Source organism: Phyllobates terribilis, unplaced genomic scaffold (genome assembly GCF_046119375.1).
Source record: "Phyllobates terribilis strain yellow unplaced genomic scaffold, ASM4611937v1 Scaffold_639__1_contigs__length_902095, whole genome shotgun sequence".
NCBI classification, from domain to species: domain Eukaryota; kingdom Metazoa; phylum Chordata; class Amphibia; order Anura; family Dendrobatidae; genus Phyllobates; species Phyllobates terribilis.
The window spans coordinates 548,733-561,878 of NW_027363399.1; the positions used below are offsets into that span (position 1 = coordinate 548,733).

The 13,146-nt window shown below is 38.2% G+C and overlaps 2 non-coding genes and 1 pseudogene across 2 annotated transcripts; all 3 read right to left on the reverse strand.

Moving 5' to 3' along the window:
- Positions 1 to 6,113: 6,113 nt before the first annotated feature.
- On the reverse strand, positions 6,114 to 6,304 carry LOC141234734 (U2 spliceosomal RNA). Its single transcript, XR_012300637.1, has one exon. It is a non-coding gene; the product is annotated as a U2 spliceosomal RNA (small nuclear RNA).
- A 1,115-nt stretch (positions 6,305 to 7,419) lies between these two features.
- LOC141234712 (U2 spliceosomal RNA) lies at positions 7,420 to 7,610 on the reverse strand. The gene has a single exon (XR_012300617.1). It is a non-coding gene; the product is annotated as a U2 spliceosomal RNA (small nuclear RNA).
- A 1,115-nt stretch (positions 7,611 to 8,725) lies between these two features.
- Positions 8,726 to 8,955, reverse strand: LOC141234761 (U2 spliceosomal RNA; annotated as a pseudogene).
- Between the last annotated feature and the right edge of the window lie 4,191 nt (positions 8,956 to 13,146).

Sequence of the window (13,146 nt, forward strand, 5' to 3'; positions counted from 1 at the left end):
CGTCATTTTGTCCCTCCAGAAATACATGTACAAATAACTTAGACATAATTTAATACACTGGTCGACTGTTACTTCCTTATGTTTAAACACTAAAATGTTCCTTGCTTTCCACAATGCCGCCTTCACACATGCAATAATAATCCATACAATTTTAAAATCCTCCTCTCTTATCCCCATCCCATAAAATACTCTGTAAAAATCCAAAAAATTAACAGTACTCACAGCTCTCACTATATTGCACACTTTCCTCCATATTGTCTGTGCAAAATTACAATTCCAGAAGATGTGCATGGGTGTTTCACTATTCCCACACCTGGATCTTGGGCACACTTCAGATCTTACCAACCCACGCCTGTGTTGGAACTCACGGGTTGGCAGGCAGTCTTTTACTATACACCAGAGTAAATCCCTGTGTTCATTAGATAACACACTATAATTTACATTCATCCAGATTCTTTCCACAATTTTGAATGAAAAATGTTCCACAGGACTGATACCTATTCTCTCTTCCAGGATTTTTAGGATTTTTTTATGGCATTTAAGAACATTTATTTCGACCATCTTAAGTTTAAAATCTCTTAAAATTTTTTCTAAAACAATATAATTTCCTGGAGGTAAAAACCTATAAGGCCTATTTAGAGACATCTCCAACCATTTATAATTTCTAATATAGAAACCTAAATTATATATAGAAAACAACTTTAGCTTAGAGCCTGGTCCTAATAAAGTGCATACACAGTTCGCTACATACTTTGCATATAAAAAGGACCTAATATCCGGAAAACCTTTCCCACCTTTTTTCTTTGATTTATATATCTCCTCTCTCTTTACTCTTTCCATCTTGGATCTCCATAAAAAATTAAAACATACCTTAATAACTCTCTTCATGATATTATTTTGGGGGATAAAAACTGTTGAGACATATAAAAACATTGGGAGTAAAACCTGTCTAATAATTAAAATTTTTCCTTCCAGGGTAAGATCTCTCAACTGCCAGAAAGTAATCTTTTTCTTAACTCTTTCCAGCAGAGACTCCCAATTTCTTACATTACCACCTGACTCTGAGAAATAAATACCTAAAATTTTTACTTCATTCATTCTTGTTAATTTACACTCAGAATCTACAATAAAATCACCAACAGTTAAAATACCAGATTTTTCCATGTTAATTTTAAAACCCGATGCGCCCCCAAACCAATCCACTGTTCTTATGGCTCTGTTCATGCTTCTAGTGTCTTTAACTAAAACCGTCACATCATCCATATATGCCACCACTTTAACTTGTTCATTGCAACTCCCGGGAATAAAAAAACCATTGATTACCTTATCTCTCCTAAAAGCTGCTAAAAGTGGTTCAATTGCACAAATAAAAAGAATAGGGGATAAGGGACACCCCTGTTTAACGCCACAGTTTATTTTTACATTATCAGATAAAAAACCATTAATAGATATTTTGCTAAAACATGATTTGTAAAGAGATTTAATACGTTTGCTAAAAACATCCGGGCATCCCATTTTCTCTAAAACTGCAAATAAAAAATCATGGGCAACTCTATCGTACGCTTTTTCAAAATCCAAAGTAATTAGAGCAAGCTTTTGTTTTCTGTCTAAAACATCCCATAAAACATCCCTGATTAAAATCAATGAGTCGCTGATTCTCCGATTTGGCACTGCACACGTCTGATCCACTTCTATTACTGAGCCGATTACCTTTTTTAATCTATTTGCTAGTAACTTTGCATATACCTTACAGTCCGTATTTAAAAGGGTTATTGGTCTCCAATTTTTAATCAGTTCTTTATTTCCTTTCTTAAATAATAAAACAATAAGACCCTCCCACCACGACTCTGGGACACTAAAAGATGCTTCTGCTTCTAAAATTACTTCATAAAAATCCTCACCCATGATCTCCCATAAACACTTGTAAAATTCAACAGGTAGTCCATCTGCTCCCGGCGTTTTGTTATTTTGTAGCGTATTAATTGTATTAAAAACTTCCTCTTTAGTAAAATTCCCTATTAAAAAAGATTTATCTTCCGCATTAAAATTTTTTTCCAGTCCTTCTAAAAAATGTTTTTTTAGAGACACATCCGTGTTTTTAACAGAAAATAAATCATCATAAAATTCTTTTGCTTTCATCTTCTTCCCCTCCAAACTTGTTTCTCCTTCCAAAACCTTCATATAATCCTTCTTGTCACATATTTTTTTAAAAAAGAATTTTGTGCATTTTTCATCCTCGTCTAAAACTTTTACTCGGGAATTAAAAATAATTTCTTTACCTTTTTCTTTCAGGCAGTTTTGGATCTTTTCTTTTGTTGTTCGGATCGCCTCCTGCAGATCACATCCGTTATTTTCGAGGTGAAAAAAACATTGCAGTTTAGCATTAAGATCATTATAAAAAATACGTTTTGCAGCAGCTTTCTTCTTTCCTTCTTTAATAAAAAATATTTTTACCTCCTTCTTGACAAAATCCCACCAATTAAAAATAGATTTAAAAAACGTTTTTTTTAGCTTCAGTTTTTCATACAGCTTTTTAAAACCTTCCATAACCACCTCGTCTTGTAGTAGGGATACATTAAATTTCCAGTGTGACGGTCTTTTATCCACATCTGATTCTATTTTAAAACTACATTCTATTATTTTATGATCTGAAAAAGGTGTTGAATGCGTTTTAAAACCTGAGCATGTTAGGGCTTGAGATATAAAAATATAATCTATTCTGGATGAAACACCTCTCCCCACCCAAGTGACTTCATGCTCCTTTTTTTGTCCATCTAATGCCCATGTATCTTTAAGATTAAAAGCTGCTAAAATATTTCTAAGACATGAAGCTGACCCATCTTTTACATTTTTTAAATGACAATTAAAATCCCCACCTAAAACTAATGGATCTACTCCAGGTAAAAACAGCTGCAACAGTTCAAACAAATGTAATCTCAAGGCTTTTTCTGCATTTGCATACACATTAAAACACCTCACTTTCTTCCCATTTTTCTGCACATCAATTCTTAAAATCCTCCCAGGGTATATCTCTTCATAATTTACAATCTCCCAATCTTTAGAGCATAAAAACCCCACACCATCACTTTTTGACTCGTTCCCACCAGAAAAGCATAAGTTACCCTTCCATATACCCTGTAAATATTCATAGCTTATTTTTTTTGTCAAATTACATTCTTGTAGAAAGATAAAATCAATATTTTCATTATTTAAAAAATCATATAAAGCAGTTCTCTTATATAGGTCGTTAAACCCCTGAACATTCAGGGACATTGAGCGGATCATCTTCTAACATTTAGTGCAGGGCTCTTCCCTCCGCCCTCATTCTCTACTGCCGGAGAAGATGGGTCTACCTCCAGATCTGATACATCCGAAGATGACACACTCCCCAGCAGACTTGTTGCTTCTAATGCCTTTACTTTCCCACCACATGGTATTCCTTCATTATCACTTCTATCCACACTTCTTTTTAGAGATTTTTCTGTGCAGTCCATTTGTACCTGCGCGCAAGGTAAGCTCTGCGACAGGGAATTAGTAGGAGTGGACTCCACTACTTCTGGAATATCACTTTCCCCTCCACAACTACTCCCTTTACTTAGTGGAGAAATTTCTTGCAACATTTGACTCTTCTCTTCTCTCTTCTGATCTTCTTTCTTCTGTTCTTCTATCTTCTTCTTTTCATTCTTATCTTCTTTCTTCTTATCTTCTTTCTTCTGCTCTTCTCTCTTTTTCCTTTCCATCTGTTTCTTTATCTCCATGGCCCTTTTTTCTATGTCCTCTATCCTCTTCTGTTTTTCCTCTTCCTTCTTTCTCTTCCTTTCTTCCAACTTCCTTTCCTCTTCTTCTTGTGATTTTTTAACCCGTTCCTCCTTCTTCTTCTCCTTCATTGCCCGTCCCTCCTCTTCCTCTTTTCTCTTTCTTTCTGTCTCCTCCTTCTCACTCCTTTCTTTCTCCTCTTCCCCTTTTTCCTCTTCAGCAGCAATGCCTGCTTCCACATCGTCTTTAGCTTCTTGTTGCTGTTCTTCAGGCGATGTGTCCATCTCCTCTACATCCTTTTTCTTATTTTTAGGGCACTCATCCATCTGGTGAGGAGTACCCATGCAACTAAAACACTTGTTACATTCTGCATCCAGATGTCCATATTTTTTACACACACGGCAGTAGTGTGGCATCCCTGGGAAGAATAAATAACCGCGGCTATGGTTGATATAAACCTGCGGCGGAGGTCTGGACACGCCCCCCTCCTCATTCGGGTTCTTCCTAAATGATACCACATACACACGTTTCCCGTTCCACACTCCAAACTGTGTTTCCCCGCGTCTCTTAGGGATGATTTTGTCACAATACATTGATAGGTAACTTTCAACCTCAGAGTCTGTAATAAATGGACTAAACAAATGAATCGTCAGTACTTTCATTGAAAACTGAAAAGAGGGGATTACTTTCACCCCCTCCAGCTCTACCTTCTCTTTATTTACTTCATAAAGAGCGTAGGCACTTTCACACTGCGAGGCTTTATTAAGCGTAACATCATAAAGTCCTCGAGAAAAAAAAGATTGAAAGCAAAAAAGATGCTCCTTGTCGATCTTCAAGAGCTTACAAATAACATTGAAAATAAATTGAGAATCTTTCACCTGCCGGTGGTCAGGAGCAACCACGAACCTGATGGTGTCCTTCAGCGGATGCTCCTCCGAGAAATAATCATTCGGGTTGCTTGCTTGATTCTCCTTCCTTCCTCCAGGGTTTCTCCTTGTCTCCATGATTTTCCTCTTCTTTTCCAGATACCAAGGAAAATATCACACACGGATCGCAGCCTCCACGAAGTTCGTCCTCCCTCCAACACACCGTCCTCCGTAAAGAAAAGGCACTGCAGCTTTAGCACCGATTCCCAAAAGCAGCACTGGATATCTCCAAAGGTCAAGAATCGGTTCTGCCACCACAGTAACCTTCAGCCCAATGTCACAACCCACTACAGATCGTGCCAAAAGGCCGAGAAGCGATAACCAGAATTGGTTTCAAACTACGGAGCCACCCAAGGATCCTGAAAAGTCCATTTGTGGAGATGAGCTCCTGGACTCCCGTTAAGAAGACATGTTGTCAACCTCTAGATCCCTTACATGCCTGCACTTTTCGGCTTGCTGCTGCTGCAATCCACGCGTTTTAGATCTGCATAACTCCACCTCTTTAAACACAGCACCTTCACCCCCTGCTGTTCCCACCCGCCTCAACACCGTTGGAAGGGAGGAGAACCAATTAAGGCGGGGGGTGGGGTGGAACGAGCAGCTGTCTACCCTTAGCAGGAGGGCTCCTGATTACATACCTCTCCTGCTGCTGCTGCTGGCTGTCCAGCAGCAGACTGAAGGTGGCTGCTGCTGTGCACAGGTATATAAAGGCTCAGAGCCTATTATGACACGCGCAGCCAGCGTTCCATTGCCACATTCCATCTACTGCAGGCAGGATACCTGGCTGGCTGAATGTCGCTGAGAAGCTCACAGAGACCGCCATAAGCAACAGTTTAACAGAATGCCACAGACTAATCAACCAAACTTTTTGGGTTGGGTTCTCTTTTATAGTCTGCAGGCATTAAATGAAAGAAGTCAGTGTTCCAGCAGAAGGAGACAACGTTTCAGAAAAGGCATTGTAGCAAACCAAAAAAGAAATTTTAAGCGCAGCAGAGTAACCAGCGCACATACCTGTTAGCTCAGGTGAGTTTAAAAGGCTGCTGTTGATAACAAGGGCATTTGCTAAATAGATGGTGTGTGTGCAACAATATACTGAAAGGTCAATTATATTGTGCAGCTTATCTCACCACCTGTAGTTATTTAGGTGAAAGCTCCAAAATGCTTGCCTAATATGTCTGTTTATCCAAAAGGAAGTAAAAAGGGAGAGCTAGAAAGATAGCATTGCATCACATTACATGGCAATGCAATGCACAGTTGCTGAAGTTGAACCAAAATGAGCTTGTAATCTGGCTTCTGCAACTTTGAACATGAAAAATCCAATGAGGAGAAGAAAAGCAAAGCCAAAGAGTCCATCCCAAAATCCGACAAACAAGCAAAATGAACAAAAAACATTGAATTCAATTCTTTCTGATTTTAGAAACTGCATTAAAGAAGGGGTGCACCGGTCCTGGAGATACTGCAATACCAGGTCAATGCGTGGAGTGGACAGAGCAAGCTCTTTTTCCATCTCTCTGTTCTAAAAATCCATTTAATATATGGTCCCCAGATAGGGGACGTATCAGATATTAAACTGATAAGAACAGATACTACACTTGATCTTAGCCAAAAGGCCGAGAAGCGATAACCAGAATTGGTTTCAAACTACGGAGCCACCCAAGGATCCTGAAAAGTCCATTTGTGGAGATGAGCTCCTGGACTCCCGTTAAGAAGACATGTTGTCAACCTCTAGATCCCTTACATGCCTGCACTTTTCGGCTTGCTGCTGCTGCAATCCACGCGTTTTAGATCTGCATAACTCCACCTCTTTAAACACAGCACCTTCACCCCCTGCTGTTCCCACCCGCCTCAACACCGTTGGAAGGGAGGAGAACCAATTAAGGCGGGGGGTGGGGTGGAACGAGCAGCTGTCTACCCTTAGCAGGAGGGCTCCTGATTACATACCTCTCCTGCTGCTGCTGCTGCTGGCTGTCCAGCAGCAGACTGAAGGTGGCTGCTGCTGTGCACAGGTATATAAAGGCTCAGAGCCTATTATGACACGCGCAGCCAGCGTTCCATTGCCACATTCCATCTACTGCAGGCAGGATACCTGGCTGGCTGAATGTCGCTGAGAAGCTCACAGAGACCGCCATAAGCAACAGTTTAACAGAATGCCACAGACTAATCAACCAAACTTTTTGGGTTGGGTTCTCTTTTATAGTCTGCAGGCATTAAATGAAAGAAGTCAGTGTTCCAGCAGAAGGAGACAACGTTTCAGAAAAGGCATTGTAGCAAACCAAAAAAGAAATTTTAAGCGCAGCAGAGTAACCAGCGCACATACCTGTTAGCTCAGGTGAGTTTAAAAGGCTGCTGTTGATAACAAGGGCATTTGCTAAATAGATGGTGTGTGTGCAACAATATACTGAAAGGTCAATTATATTGTGCAGCTTATCTCACCACCTGTAGTTATTTAGGTGAAAGCTCCAAAATGCTTGCCTAATATGTCTGTTTATCCAAAAGGAAGTAAAAAGGGAGAGCTAGAAAGATAGCATTGCATCACATTACATGGCAATGCAATGCACAGTTGCTGAAGTTGAACCAAAATGAGCTTGTAATCTGGCTTCTGCAACTTTGAACATGAAAAATCCAATGAGGAGAAGAAAAGCAAAGCCAAAGAGTCCATCCCAAAATCCGACAAACAAGCAAAATGAACAAAAAACATTGAATTCAATTCTTTCTGATTTTAGAAACTGCATTAAAGAAGGGGTGCACCGGTCCTGGAGATACTGCAATACCAGGTCAATGCGTGGAGTGGACAGAGCAAGCTCTTTTTCCATCTCCCTGTTCTAAAAATCCATTTAATATATGGTCCCCAGATAGGGGACGTATCAGATATTAAACTGATAAGAACAGATACTACACTTGATCTTAGCCAAAAGGCCGAGAAGCGATAACCAGAATTGGTTTCAAACTACGGAGCCACCCAAGGATCCTGAAAAGTCCATTTGTGGAGATGAGCTCCTGGACTCCCGTTAAGAAGACATGTTGTCAACCTCTAGATCCCTTACATGCCTGCACTTTTCGGCTTGCTGCTGCTGCAATCCACGCGTTTTAGATCTGCATAACTCCACCTCTTTAAACACAGCACCTTCACCCCCTGCTGTTCCCACCCGCCTCAACACCGTTGGAAGGGAGGAGAACCAATTAAGGCGGGGGGTGGGGTGGAACGAGCAGCTGTCTACCCTTAGCAGGAGGGCTCCTGATTACATACCTCTCCTGCTGCTGCTGCTGCTGGCTGTCCAGCAGCAGACTGAAGGTGGCTGCTGCTGTGCACAGGTATATAAAGGCTCAGAGCCTATTATGACACGCGCAGCCAGCGTTCCATTGCCACATTCCATCTACTGCAGGCAGGATACCTGGCTGGCTGAATGTCGCTGAGAAGCTCACAGAGACCGCCATAAGCAACAGTTTAACAGAATGCCACAGACTAATCAACCAAACTTTTTGGGTTGGGTTCTCTTTTATAGTCTGCAGGCATTAAATGAAAGAAGTCAGTGTTCCAGCAGAAGGAGACAACGTTTCAGAAAAGGCATTGTAGCAAACCAAAAAAGAAATTTTAAGCGCAGCAGAGTAACCAGCGCACATACCTGTTAGCTCAGGTGAGTTTAAAAGGCTGCTGTTGATAACAAGGGCATTTGCTAAATAGATGGTGTGTGTGCAACAATATACTGAAAGGTCAATTATATTGTGCAGCTTATCTCACCACCTGTAGTTATTTAGGTGAAAGCTCCAAAATGCTTGCCTAATATGTCTGTTTATCCAAAAGGAAGTAAAAAGGGAGAGCTAGAAAGATAGCATTGCATCACATTACATGGCAATGCAATGCACAGTTGCTGAAGTTGAACCAAAATGAGCTTGTAATCTGGCTTCTGCAACTTTGAACATGAAAAATCCAATGAGGAGAAGAAAAGCAAAGCCAAAGAGTCCATCCCAAAATCCGACAAACAAGCAAAATGAACAAAAAACATTGAATTCAATTCTTTCTGATTTTAGAAACTGCATTAAAGAAGGGGTGCACCGGTCCTGGAGATACTGCAATACCAGGTCAATGCGTGGAGTGGACAGAGCAAGCTCTTTTTCCATCTCCCTGTTCTAAAAATCCATTTAATATATGGTCCCCAGATAGGGGACGTATCAGATATTAAACTGATAAGAACAGATTTTTTTTTTTTTTTTTTTTGTTTTTTTTTTTTTTTTAGACTCAGATTACAAAGTCTTGGAATCAACAAAAAGATAAGAAGACTCAAATCCATCATCGTGCATTCTACCAATTTTAATACTTCTCCAAATCTTTTATTTTCTTTTTCTTTTATATATATATATTTATTTATTTTTTCCCTCTTTTTTTTTTTTTTTAAAAATTATATAGTTTTGGCTATTTTTTTTTGTTTGTTTTTGTTTTTGTTTTTTTGTTTTTCCACAGGTTTTCAAAAAATCAAAGCTTACAAGGTAAGTTCATTCCATTTACATTGTTTCCATTTCTCATTTGCTTTCACCTTGCCAAGCGTCATTTTGTCCCTCCAGAAATACATGTACAAATAACTTAGACATAATTTAATACACTGGTCGACTGTTACTTCCTTATGTTTAAACACTAAAATGTTCCTTGCTTTCCACAATGCCGCCTTCACACATGCAATAATAATCCATACAATTTTAAAATCCTCCTCTCTTATCCCCATCCCATAAAATACTCTGTTAAAATCCAAAAAATGAACAGTACTCACAGCTCTCACTATATTGCACACTTTCCTCCATATTGTCTGTGCAAAATTACAATTCCAGAAGATGTGCATGGGTGTTTCACTATTCCCACACCTGGATCTTGGGCACACTTCAGATCTTACCAACCCACGCCTGTGTTGGAACTCACGGGTTGGCAGGCAGTCTTTTACTATACACCAGAGTAAATCCCTGTGTTCATTAGATAACACACTATAATTTACATTCATCCAGATTCTTTCCACAATTTTGAATGAAAAATGTTCCACAGGACTGATACCTATTCTCTCTTCCAAGATTTTTAGGATTTTTTTATGGCATTTAAGAACATTTATTTCGACCATCTTAAGTTTAAAATCTCTTAAAATTTTTTCTAAAACAATATAATTTCCTGGAGGTAAAAACCTATAAGGCCTATTTAGAGACATCTCCAACCATTTATAATTTCTAATATAGAAACCTAAATTATATATAGAAAACAACTTTAGCTTAGAGCCTGGTCCTAATAAAGTGCATACACAGTTCTCTACATACTTTGCATATAAAAAGGACCTAATATCCGGAAAACCTTTCCCACCTTTTTTCTTTGATTTATATATCTCCTCTCTCTTTACTCTTTCCATCTTGGATCTCCATAAAAAATTAAAACATACCTTAATAACTCTCTTCATGATATTATTTTGGGGGATAAAAACTGTTGAGACATATAAAAACATTGGGAGTAAAACCTGTCTAATAATTAAAATTTTTCCTTCCAGGGTAAGATCTCTCAACTGCCAGAAAGTAATCTTTTTCTTAACTCTTTCCAGCAGAGACTCCCAATTTCTTACATTACCACCTGACTCTGAGAAATAAATACCTAAAATTTTTACTTCATTCATTCTTGTTAATTTACACTCAGAATCTACAATAAAATCACCAACAGTTAAAATACCAGATTTTTCCATGTTAATTTTAAAACCCGATGCGCCCCCAAACCAATCCACTGTTCTTATGGCTCTGTTCATGCTTCTAGTGTCTTTAACTAAAACCGTCACATCATCCATATATGCCACCACTTTAACTTGTTCATTGCAACTCCCGGGAATAAAAAAACCATTGATTACCTTATCTCTCCTAAAAGCTGCTAAAAGTGGTTCAATTGCACAAATAAAAAGAATAGGGGATAAGGGACACCCCTGTTTAACGCCACAGTTTATTTTTACATTATCAGATAAAAAACCATTAATAGATATTTTGCTAAAACATGATTTGTAAAGAGATTTAATACGTTTGCTAAAAACATCCGGGCATCCCATTTTCTCTAAAACTGCAAATAAAAAATCATGGGCAACTCTATCGTACGCTTTTTCAAAATCCAAAGTAATTAGAGCAAGCTTTTGTTTTCTGTCTAAAACATCCCATAAAACATCCCTGATTAAAATCAATGAGTCGCTGATTCTCCGATTTGGCACTGCACACGTCTGATCCACTTCTATTACTGAGCCGATTACCTTTTTTAATCTATTTGCTAGTAACTTTGCATATACCTTACAGTCCGTATTTAAAAGGGTTATTGGTCTCCAATTTTTAATCAGTTCTTTATTTCCTTTCTTAAATAATAAAACAATAAGACCCTCCCACCACGACTCTGGGACACTAAAAGATGCTTCTGCTTCTAAAATTACTTCATAAAAATCCTCACCCATGATCTCCCATAAACACTTGTAAAATTCAACAGGTAGTCCATCTGCTCCCGGCGTTTTGTTATTTTGTAGCGTATTAATTGTATTAAAAACTTCCTCTTTAGTAAAATTCCCTATTAAAAAAGATTTATCTTCCGCATTAAAATTTTTTTCCAGTCCTTCTAAAAAATGTTTTTTTAGAGACACATCCGTGTTTTTAACAGAAAATAAATCATCATAAAATTCTTTTGCTTTCATCTTCTTCCCCTCCAAACTTGTTTCTCCTTCCAAAACCTTCATATAATCCTTCTTGTCACATATTTTTTTAAAAAAGAATTTTGTGCATTTTTCATCCTCGTCTAAAACTTTTACTCGGGAATTAAAAATAATTTCTTTACCTTTTTCTTTCAGGCAGTTTTGGATCTTTTCTTTTGTTGTTCGGATCGCCTCCTGCAGATCACATCCGTTATTTTCGAGGTGAAAAAAACATTGCAGTTTAGCATTAAGATCATTATAAAAAATACGTTTTGCAGCAGCTTTCTTCTTTCCTTCTTTAATAAAAAATATTTTTACCTCCTTCTTGACAAAATCCCACCAATTAAAAATAGATTTAAAAAACGTTTTTTTTAGCTTTAGTTTTTCATACAGCTTTTTAAAACCTTCCATAACCACCTCGTCTTGTAGTAGGGATACATTAAATTTCCAGTGTGACGGTCTTTTATCCACATCTGATTCTATTTTAAAACTACATTCTATTATTTTATGATCTGAAAAAGGTGTTGAATGCGTTTTAAAACCTGAGCATGTTAGGGCTTGAGATATAAAAATATAATCTATTCTGGATGAAACACCTCTCCCCACCCAAGTGACTTCATGCTCCTTTTTTTGTCCATCTAATGCCCATGTATCTTTAAGATTAAAAGCTGCTAAAATATTTCTAAGACATGAAGCTGACCCATCTTTTACATTTTTTAAATGACAATTAAAATCCCCACCTAAAACTAATGGATCTACTCCAGGTAAAAACAGCTGCAACAGTTCAAACAAATGTAATCTCAAGGCTTTTTCTGCATTTGCATACACATTAAAACACCTCACTTTCTTCCCATTTTTCTGCACATCAATTCTTAAAATCCTCCCAGGGTATATCTCTTCATAATTTACAATCTCCCAATCTTTAGAGCATAAAAACCCCACACCATCACTTTTTGACTCGTTCCCACCAGAAAAGCATAAGTTACCCTTCCATATACCCTGTAAATATTCATAGCTTATTTTTTTTGTCAAATTACATTCTTGTAGAAAGATAAAATCAATATTTTCATTATTTAAAAAATCATATAAAGCAGTTCTCTTATATAGGTCGTTAAACCCCTGAACATTCAGGGACATTGAGCGGATCATCTTCTAACATTTAGTGCAGGGCTCTTCCCTCCGCCCTCATTCTCTACTGCCGGAGAAGATGGGTCTACCTCCAGATCTGATACATCCGAAGATGACACACTCCCCAGCAGACTTGTTGCTTCTAATGCCTTTACTTTCCCACCACATGGTATTCCTTCATTATCACTTCTATCCACACTTCTTTTTAGAGATTTTTCTGTGCAGTCCATTTGTACCTGCGCGCAAGGTAAGCTCTGCGACAGGGAATTAGTAGGAGTGGACTCCACTACTTCTGGAATATCACTTTCCCCTCCACAACTACTCCCTTTACTTAGTGGAGAAATTTCTTGCAACATTTGACTCTTCTCTTCTCTCTTCTGATCTTCTTTCTTCTGTTCTTCTATCTTCTTCTTTTCATTCTTATCTTCTTTCTTCTTATCTTCTTTCTTCTGCTCTTCTCTCTTTTTCCTTTCCATCTGTTTCTTTATCTCCATGGCCCTTTTTTCTATGTCCTCTATCCTCTTCTGTTTTTCCTCTTCCTTCTTTCTCTTCCTTTCTTCCAACTTCCTTTCCTCTTCTTCTTGTGATTTTTTAACCCGTTCCTCCTTCTTCTTCTCCTTCATTGCCCGTCCCTCCTCTTCCTCTTTTCTCTTTCTTTC